This window comes from Mangifera indica, chromosome 20, assembly GCF_011075055.1.
Source record: "Mangifera indica cultivar Alphonso chromosome 20, CATAS_Mindica_2.1, whole genome shotgun sequence".
Taxonomy (NCBI): Eukaryota; Viridiplantae; Streptophyta; class Magnoliopsida; order Sapindales; family Anacardiaceae; genus Mangifera; species Mangifera indica.
The window spans coordinates 8190804-8202313 of record NC_058156.1 but is presented as its reverse complement, the minus strand read 5'-3'; positions in this window follow the sequence as shown (position 1 = coordinate 8202313).

Below are 11510 nucleotides of genomic sequence, written 5' to 3'. Positions count from 1 at the left end.
TCTTCATTAGTTCTTGTTGATTATTGGATAGTGTATTGATATATGTTTTTATTTTCTTTCTGTCAAAATGTTTTAAATTTATGATAAAGAACAAACATGCTTTTGTGGAACTATGTTAAAGTATGGCGGCTATACAAAAAAGTGTTAATTAGTTGCTTGCTTATTTATGATAATGAAGTTCACGAAAATATTACTAAGCATGTTTTAAAGATGTCTAGGATTAAATTAGGAATAATTTTTTATAATACTGATAAAAAAAAATTTTGAAATGTTTATTTTTTTAGTTTTGACAGAATGCACTTGCATGATAAAACGGTCTGTCTTATTAACCCTTTCAATTACATGAACCGCCCTCCTTTGATAACACATTATAATTTCGTTTTCTTTCGAAATTACCATTTAAAAGCTCGCAATTAAAATCTTTGAAATTCCAAATACATCACAACTTCACCCTAGTTATTACTATTTTTGAAAAATTACGCTAGGGGAAAGTTTTAATTGGAACAAATATTTACAATACATATTCCTTCGCCATTAGATGTCGGTGGCTAGCTAGAAAATGAGGTGACTAATGACATGAATGACCCAGAACATTTTTTACCTCTGGTGGTACATTAATATAAATCGAATTTTCATGCTGGAAAATACTCATCTAAAATACTATAATTAACATGGATCTTCTCTTCGAATTTAGGTTTCCCAATAAAAATATCATCTACTTCATGTCCATGATAAGAGAAGGCCCAATTTGAAACCTTTTCTTTATTTCCATGTACCCATTTGACAAATTCTAATACATAAATTGGAATGCCTTTGAAAAAGACCAATAAGAAAATCAACATATTCATCATCTACAGTCTTGATAGACCTCTTAATGTTGACATTTGCTTGCTTCATATTAATCAAAATATCGTTCTACTCAGCATCAATATGAAGACGTTTGCTCATCAATCAAACTAATCTCTCAAACTTTGTGTTTGTAAGGATTTTTACCACCTTCTCATTGTCATCAATATTCTATGCTATTATCATCACTCTATATTCATTCATCCATACCAAACCAAAAAATAACAAAACTCGTTATTTTGATCAATCCTTCAATATATATATGCATAACTAAATTAATTAGAAATTTCATAACTAAATGTATAATAATCATAAAAAAGGTCAATTTACCCCCTGCATGGTTAAATACCACTTTACTCTAGTAGAACATCCTACTAACCTCCACACAAACAAAAAGAATAACAAAACTTGCCATAATGTTTAAGGTTTAGTGGTTTAGGATTTAAGGTTTAGGATTTTGCTTTAAAGATTAGGAGTTTATGATTTAGAGTAAAAGGTTAATTGGTTTATGGTGTCTAGGGTATCAATTTACCATCCACATGGTTATATATCGATTTACACCCTACATGATAAAACATCAATTTACCCTCTGCATTATCAAATATCAATATAAACCCATATCAATTCATCTTGCGTGCTATTTAAGGTTTAAGGTTTTCGTTTAAAGATTAGGGGTTTAAGGTTTTAGAGGTTTAGGGTTTAAGTTTGTGGGGTTTAGGGTTTTAGACTCTAAGGTATCAATTTACCCCTACATGGTAATATATTTATTTTGTAACACCCACGTATATGTGAAAGGTTATTTTAGTCTTTTTAATAAAATTATTATGTGTTGGGATTGATAGATGGCTAAGTGTGGAAGAGAGATGAAACTTTGGACTGATGTATAGTTGTGCATGGGGCATACACGCTGATACATCAACTTGCTATATGGTTGATCAGATAATCGTGCCACATTGTAGAGGAAAGATCAAATTCACACCTACTCACCGAAGAGATGCACATCCAAGACACCTATAATAATAATTTTTTATTTAAAGAAAGAAATCCAAAAATTTTTGCCATAACACTATTTACATTCTTGTTAGTAGAGAGTGAGTTTTTATACACTTAAAGAGATAAAGAGAGTCACAACTATTCATAGCCAAGTTTTGGCTATTAGGAGAGATCTTCTTGCGAGGAAGAAAATGCTTGAAAATGCTTATACACCAAATCATCTAGCATAGGAAAATTGGTAGGTAGGAGTTCTATTTTGATTTGTTTTTATAAAAAGAGTAATGATATGTTGAATGAATTCTTTGACCCTTGGAACTCAATATGGAGTTTGTCTGAATGAATTTTCATATGGTTTGAAAGATGACAATGGAAGTATGTTTGTTAGTTAATCAAATTTGTTTTTCAAAAATGTAAGATTGATGATAGTAATAGTATTTGATTTGTTTGTGTGAATTATAACATAGTTATTACTCAACTTAACTATTGAATCCAAGAGATTGGTATGTGATGAGTAGGTATGAATGATGGCATGGCTAGAATAGGGCTTTGGATACAATTATAAGAATTCTTTGATATGTTACTTTAGATCATGAATAATTATTTTGTATAAAGACTATGTTAGATATCATGTTATCCTCATAAGAGTATGTTGGTGAAATTGACTGATGGAAACTTAGATTTAGAATAATGTATTTGACGTGCATGTACGATCGGCCCAAGGACAAGCACGACTATAACATGCATAATTGCATACAAAAGTTACATTCAATATAGTTGTGCATAAGAGCATGCATGCCCATACTCTTAATAGGATAAAGATGCCAACAATTGGCAAATGTTTATGTAAAGGACATTCATGACCATCCATGACAACTTGTATGGGTCACAGTGAAGGACCATATAGAAGAGGTGTACGGTAATTCACATAGAGAAAAAGTCGATTTTACCTCAAGAGAATCAGTACATCTGTGAGGTGAAAAAGGAAGTCATGCATCTAAAAGGCATGTCTAACCGCGCATAGAATCACGCAATATCGTGCATGGTTTCACAACCAAAGATACACATTAAAAGACAACACATGCATATGAGGATTATATGCATGCCATAAGCCTTAAAGTTTTCAATCGTACACTTGACAGGGAAAAAATAAACATACTTGATTGAGATCTAATCATTCAATAGATAAAGATTTATATGGTTCGTTAAAGCTTTGAGAAGTGCCTAAGAGAGAGAATAGGTCAGGGCACATGATTGATGAGCATGTAAATGTAAGGTGAAAGCTAGAGCCTGAGATAAGTTTAAATTGGCTCAAAATGAGTGATATAGTAGTTATGATTTTCTAAAAGTAATAAGATAGGATATAAAGATCTCATAGACTACATGTAGGACCTAGTGATCTTATGAATACATGTGTGGGACATAAAAATTCTAAGATAAAGACAAACTAGTATCACCTATAATGAGCATGACTAACTCGTTATGTTCTATAGAGGTTTATTATGAAGTGGACATGATGTTCACCATATGCACTCACAGAGAGTTGTTATGAGAGAGAGATATAGTGCATAAATTGGCGTCCAAAGATAGATACTAAGACAAGTTCATACATATTATGAACTACGAAAGTCTAGGAGACTAGTCACATGTTCAAGGCACCAAATCCCTTTATCATCTTAGACCAATCTATATAGAGATGAGTTAATATAATATAGAAGATAAATGTTTTCACCAAAAAGATTGAATGGCATACATGGAACATATTCCATGCTATCCAAAGAAGGGTTGAGACAAACCCTAAGTAACAAGAGAATCATTGAATTACGAATACAAGTTCAGTATAGAAAAGATAAAAGAATTTGATTATATTTTGTAACATATATTATCCTACTTACTAAGTAATTTGTCACTCACCCCTTTTTATGTTGGTTTTGCAAATGAGTGATGAAGTGGTAACATCGAGATAGTTGGTTAGTCGAGATGGAGCATGAGGGGGACTTCTGTTATGATTTATGATATATGTTTGATGTTTAGTGATTTTGTTCTTTAAAACACACTTTGGATGTTGTTATATTATGTTGATGTTGCTTGTTTATTGAGATTATTATTTTATGAAACTTGAAGTTTCTTATGTGTTTACTTAAATATCAAGGGCATTTTCATAATTTTTTATAGATTGTGATTGTTTAATGTATTTTTATAATGCATGTATAGCCTATGTGAGTTTAATTTTCGTCAGAGGGTAGGAACTGCATTGTGAGGTGTTATTGATGTACACTTTGCACAGTAAAATATTAGTTTACCCCTACATAATCAAATGTCAATTTAAACCCATGCTGATCTTTCCTATGTACTATTTAGGATATTAAAATTTTAAGGTTTTAGGGTGTAAAGTCATAAGGTTTATGGTTTTAGGGTTAAGTTATCGATTTACCCTAACATGGAAATATTTGGATTTACGCCCCGTATGGTAATATATCCATTTATCCCTATTTCGTAGCTTAAGTAGTTACAAATTCTATAACTAAATGTATAAATATAATCTTAAAAAAATTCAATTTGAATATTAAAAATATATCAATTTACCTCTCAAATGATAAAATATCCATTACACCTATACTGAAGTTTCCTCTATATCATACATAAAGTAACGAAAAATTAACTAAATGTTATACTCTTAAAAAATTTTGACATGAAATTCAAAACATATCAATTTGCATCTTGCATTGTAAAATATCAGTTTTCCTGCATAGCGTTTTACCCTTGTATGGTAAATTATCACTTTACCTCTACAAGGCATACTATCAAAAAACCCCTTATGAAAAAATGTCTTAAAACTCTCTGCATGGTGATATATAAAAAACCATGTATTTTTAAATGAAAAAATATCATTTTTATCCTTTTTCTTTTTGGTAACAAAAAACTTCATAAAAGTCAAACCATCCCTTTGAGACGGAAGCAACCACACCAAATAGGAACCCGTGTATTATTTCCATCCATTTCATTATTTCATATTTTGAAAATACTTCAAAACTTATAAAAAAAATTCAACACATCGCAAAATAATACATGATTAATAAATAAATGAAATTTTTAGTTAATGTTCGTATAAATATATTGATATAGCAAACTTCCTTTTTAAAATTTGAAAATATGATATTGGAATTAATGTGAGACTACAAAAGTGAGAATTTTCAAAGCTTATAGGGTTTTCTTGTGATTTTGTTTTGTTTATATAAGATTAAGGTTAATGTAAAAGAGGTGAGATAATTTTGATATTAAATTAGGAGTTTTAATTGTATCCATATAACCCCCAAAACGTTGATTAATTTTATTGAGGTCCTTTTAGTTTTGATGGTTGTTATCCAGGTTAGGATGAAGCAGAGTATTCGTGTATAGCCTTGGCATATGGCTTATCAAACCACATCTAATAACCTCTTTACTCCTAACCACTCTAGATAGTTTTGACGAATATCTAGATTCCTATTACAGAGATCAAAGGTATACTGTTTGATCTCTTATTTTGTGTATCCTTCTACTGGATTCACTTGCTCTATGTCACTAAGAGTTAATGACATAGGATATTGGCACGGAGAATTTTAGAATCCTGAGGAGCCTTCAACATCACGTAACATATTCCCTGACTAAGATATAGTAGACGAGGAAACACTTAAACAATTCACTGCCAGCTTACAAAGTAAATATCCTAGACTCCCACCAGGATATGCAAACTTTGTAGCTCAAAAATCCGAAAGGGATTGGGAAAAAGCTGAACATTTATACTTAAAGGCGATAAAAGAAGAATACTTTGTTTCAAAAAAAGAAGGCAAAAGGAATGTTGATCTTCCTAAAATCTCTCATTCAGATGCTGAAAAAATCAACAAATATTACAAAGAAGAGCTTAAGAGACAAAGGAAAACGTCTAATAAGGGGAAAGTTAAAAAGATTTCTCTATGACTAAAAATAGAAGAACTAGAGAACTTGATCTCTAATCTAAGGGAAGTTGAAATAAAAGATGACCTTTTAGAAGGAATCAAGAATCCTTTACATTTATTCGAATGATTTTTTTGTGAAATTTCTAAGTCTGAATACACTCTCACGACATATCCTACTCAGATTAAATCAGAATATACTCCAAGACCTACACAAAAGATGGTAGAAATACCTTTTAGTGGAAGTTTCCTAAATATAGATTGCGTAAGCAACATGGCAGAAGCAATTGAAATTTGGGAAACTATCAATTAGGTCTATGTGCAGAATAAAACCTTTGATCTTGGACAAATGTACCATTTTCTAAGATCCACACTACAGGGTATTGCAAGAAGTTTCTGGTTAGGATTGGAAATGAACACTGGAATATTAGAAATAGTAAACAACATAAAAAGTTGGTAGGGAATATTTGCACATTTTAAGGATATGCTCTCAAGAGAATTTACTGGTATAACTATCACCAGTAAGAATCTTGCAGTGGTAGTTGCTTTAGAAGTTATAACAAAGCTTAGGCTTTGTGACATATGGCAACTTGAAATTTTCGTTTGTGAATACAAGTGATATTTTTATTAGTTACCTACTGGAATACAAGAAGTTATGAAAAATACCTTCTTTGCAAAGTTACCACATGGATAAGACAAAGCTTCTAGTGAAGCCTTTAAACTACTCCTAGAAAAGAATCAAATAGTAGATTCTCTAAGACGAAGGATAAAGGCTATAAGCAATTGATTCGGACAAGGTGTCTAAATGCTAAGCTTGATAAAGATACCAAAAAGCTACATTTTAATGATGCCTATTGTTACAATTTTGATGGAATCCCATGACAGTATAGATGCAAAAAATTATCTTTTAAAACTCCAAAACATCAAAATTAGAAAACTCATAAAAGTTGAATACTTTTCTATGGAAAAGAAAATTTCTTAAACACTTCAAAAGTATGAGGAAAAGACATATTTCTAATAGAGCTAAACTTCCTAACCATGAAAGGTTTATTAGAAAGGTAATCACAAAGGAACGATAAGCAAGGAAATACTGTGCCATTTGCCATTCGAGAAAAAATGCAAAAGATTGTAATTGTTGTTAAATTTGTGGTAGCAAAGATCACTATGCAGATAAATGTCCAAATAAGAGCAAAAAGAAGACGAGTTTTAAATTTTTAAATGTGAATTTAGAATCTCAAACTTCTGAATATGAGCTTATATTTGGATACAAAGTTAACTCGAATGACGAGTCAGTCTATGAACTAATTTTAGAATATTTTGATACCTCTGATTCAAAAAATTACTCAAAAGAGTACTCTTCTGATGAGGACTCTAAAAACAAATAGGGAAAAATAAACTTGTCTAGAATAAATAAGGATGTTAATTCTTATCAGATTTTTATGAATAAAATAGAAATTTTATAAGAACCTTCTAATCTATTCATAGATGATGAGGAACTCATATTATTAGAAACCAAAACTAATCCACAGTCAATGATTAGCTCGTCTACTAATTATAAGGATACATCAGTAAGCCCAAATGAATGGATAATCCCAAAACTCTCATTTAGAGAAGTATTTGAAAAAACTTCACGATGGATATTTTAGGCTCGAGGCTTAAAAGATGTATATGAAAAGCCTATTAGAATAGGTTTAACCCAATCAAATGAAGGGGAAATCATTTTATCAAATGATGAATTGTTATTAAACCTACGTGAACTTGTGAAATGGGAAAATAACAAGTATCACTATGTACAATTAGGAGTTGTACAAGTAAGAGTATAGAGTATATTTCGTGGTGGTATAAATGTTCCTATCCAAGTTGCATTACTAGAAAATAGATGGACTACCTTTACTAAAGTTTTAGTTGGAGGATTTCATGCCAACCTAGCTTTAGGAGACTCTTATGGAATAATCTGACCAGGATATATAATCAGTTTTAAAGATCCTAATCTTAAGAGGATTATGGTCTTATGAATTCATACTTCTGAATTGGAAGAATACTACAATCTAGTAATGGAGTGACAATCCAATATAAGATGATTTACTGGTTGGTAAATTATGTAATCCTATATCAATGCACTGTTATTCGAATACTATAGTGCATGGTCCCAGTCAAACTCTATTATTCCAATATATCCTTCATAGTCAATCCTTGTCAATTGACGTGGCAAAGGAATTGGGTTTTAACCTTTACACCGTAGCCAAGCGTGATGGACATCGAAATAAACCCAGGAATAAAAATTAAGGAGATTGGTGACAAGGTCGATATTACTCTCCCCATTCCAAGAAACTTAGTTTCAAGGAATGCTACATTTTCACCAAGAAATTCAATTTCTGAAAAAAAAGAGGATGTTGGACCAAGTGCACCAAGGATTAACATACTAGAAAAAGACATATTAGACAATTCAGAAGCAGAAAGCCATATTTCAAGGAATTCTTCTATGAAAAGAATAATCGACTATAAATCTGTTCAAATACCAGTATATAAAGAAGAAGATATTTCGTCAACGTGAATGATAATGAATCATAAAATTCGTTGTCATGCATTGGTACAAGGAACAATCAACACTTGTATCACAATGAAACTTTGTTTTCCAAAATATGAGTCTTATACATTCGATGTTTTAGTAGACATAAAAGCGACAAAATGTATAGCACAAAAGTTTTGCTTTCCACTAAAAATGTGGAAAGAACTTGAAAACCCATCATGAACACTATTACAGAAGAAGGATAAAATATGATCACGGAATTTGTCTAAGACGTGACCACATTGCTAAACAAGAGAAATTTTGTTCTAAGAGAAATCCTTTTGTTTGATTACTTAAAAGTGGATTTCATTTTTGGAAACTCATTTTTTCATGGACAGGCAAAGGTGGGGCCCTTATCTAAGATAATGATTATATTATTCTTGGAGGACATACAATTCCTATTTTAGCAAGGCCAAATCTCTCTAAAGTTAGAAATGGCTTTAGGCTTAAGAGATTACAACCTAAAAAAGAACACATCATATTCTTTGTTATACCAAAAGAGAAATGGTAGATTAATGCTTTTGAAACAAATAAGAATGAAATAACATGTCAATTAAAATTTGATCCTCAAAATCAAATATACTGAATCGCTCGAGGTAATCTTTATTGCATGCCTTGAGAATATAGATAAGATAATAAAGAAGGATAAAATTTTAAAGGATGACAATCATGCAAACTTTTAAATTTTTGAAAAGATTAAAGAATTCAAAAAGGAACCTTTCCCATGTTTTGATGATTTACCATTAAAAGTATGGAAAATGAATGGAGTATTTGCTGAGATAAAACTATGAGGTCCAAATGATAAGGTAAAATTAGAATCTCATAGATACTCCCCCGATATAGAGGAGAAATTTAAAAAGCAAATCCCATAATTAATAGCAAAAGGATTAATTCAAGAAGGTAATAGCCCTCATTTTTCTCCAGCTTTTATGGTGATGAATAGAGCTAAGCATATTAGCTAGAATGGTAATTAACTATAGGCAATTAGATAGTAAAACTATAGACGATGCATACAAAATCCCTAACAAATCAGTTTTACTAAATAAAACTAGATTTGGAAAAATATTTTCACTCTTAGATTTAAAGTCAAAATTTTGGCAAATTAGAATGGTGGAACAAAGCATTCCTTTAACGGCTTTTATGTGCCCAAAAGGATTGTTTGAGTGGCTGATATTGTCATTTGGATTAAAACAATCACCTATTATATTTCAAAGAAAAATGGATAAGGTTTTTTCAACTTATCTTATTTTTGTATTGTTTATGTAGATGATGTACTAGTCTTTAGTAAAACTAGAGAAGAACATAAAAATCATCTATAACAGGTAATCAGAAAATTCCTTTAATGTAGAATGGTCTTATCTAAAAGGAAGATAGATTGGTTCCAAACTAAGATTAAATTCTTGGGGGTTGAATTTGGAGAAGGAATAATCCAACTCCAGGATCATATTGCAAAGAAATTGTTGGAATTTCCTAATATGTTTGAAGATAAGCATATGTTACAGCAATTTTTCAGGCTTCCGAATCAAATGAGGGAATATGTCCCAAACTTGGCCAAGGTAATAAATGGATTAACGAAAAAGGTTAGTTCTAGAGTGTTATGGTCATGGTCCATAGAAGATACCAATTACATTATCCAATCAAAAACTTGACTCATAACCTTCAAACATTAACACTTCTAATAGACTATGATTCTCTAATCATAGAGAGTGATGCATCAAATTATTATTGGGGAGGAGTTTTAAAAGCCAAGGGTACTGATAATATCGAAAAAATAGTTTGGTATGCATCAAAAAAATTCTCACATGCTGAAATAAACTATTCTGTTTATGAAAAAGAAATTTTAGCAACTAAAGAATGTATTGACAAATTTCGATTATTCATCATCAATCAAGAATTCACTTTAAGAACTGATTCTAAATATTTGATATCATTTATGAAGTTAGTCTTAGAAGATGATAAAATTGGACTAATAAGATGGCAAATCTGGTTTATGGAATATCGCTTCAAGATTGAATTTATATTTGGAAAGTCTAATTTTATTACTAACTTTTTGTCAAGGCCATTGCAGGAAAATGGACAAAAAGGATCAAACTAAAAGAAGATTTTTATGCTCCAAATGTCGGTCAACAACTCATTTAAGGCAGAATTACCCTTTCAGGAAAAATGTGGTGATGCCAGAAAAATCAGGCTTTTGGATTAACAGCTCTAAGGGCGAAAAATCTATGACAAAGTGGTTAATTCAAAAAAGCCAAAAGAAACTCTTCTATAAGAGGTAAATATTGTGTTCAAACAAGTTCTCATAGCATTACAAAATACTACTATGAATCAATCACAAGAATCTCTAGACATTCCACCTAGCTTAATACGTTTCAGATCGCAACAACATTTAGATACAGACACTTTTGATAGGCAAAATCCAAAATATCAGAAGGCTACGACAACGAGCGTGGTGATACTGAGGAAGAAAAACGTTGAAGTTAGGAATACTAGTAAAGGGAATTTTGATTATCCCTTGAATTCCAACAAAAGAAGCTTTCAAAGAAAAGGTGAAATTGTTGTAAAACAAGATACTGCCAAAAAGCATGAGATTGCCAAAAGGTAGGAAAAAGGAATGAAAGATTTATAAGAAAAGTTTAGCTATATAGAGAAATTCGACATTCCTGAAAATTTGAAGCTTACTAAAGCCAACAAAGCAATATTAGAAGACTTGAACGTTCAATGTCGTATATTTGTAGCTATAGGACAAGGCAAAGTGGAACTCAGGTAGATATTGCAAAAACTAGCCAATAGACTAGCTTAACTTGAAGTAGATAAGATTTATTACGAAGAAGAATAACTCTCAGGAGGATTTGTTCTTCAGAAACAACTACTTTTAAAGTCTAGACTACTTAGAGATATAGCAAACTTTGAAATGTCTTATTTTGAAATAGTCACTTTAAAAGGATTAATAACATCCCTAAAAGAAGAAGACAGAAAAGATCTTCAAGAAGGACTTTCTGTGTTCTCAGATAAACTTATAGAATTACATGTTCCATGGAAGCTTTTTTGAAAAGGATTTTATGGATCATTTCTGAAAAAAAAAATAGATAGATATAATTGAGATTGATGTACAAGATGCGATGGTAAACCCTAAAATACCAAATGTTGTTAAACAAGCACACTATGTATTTGAT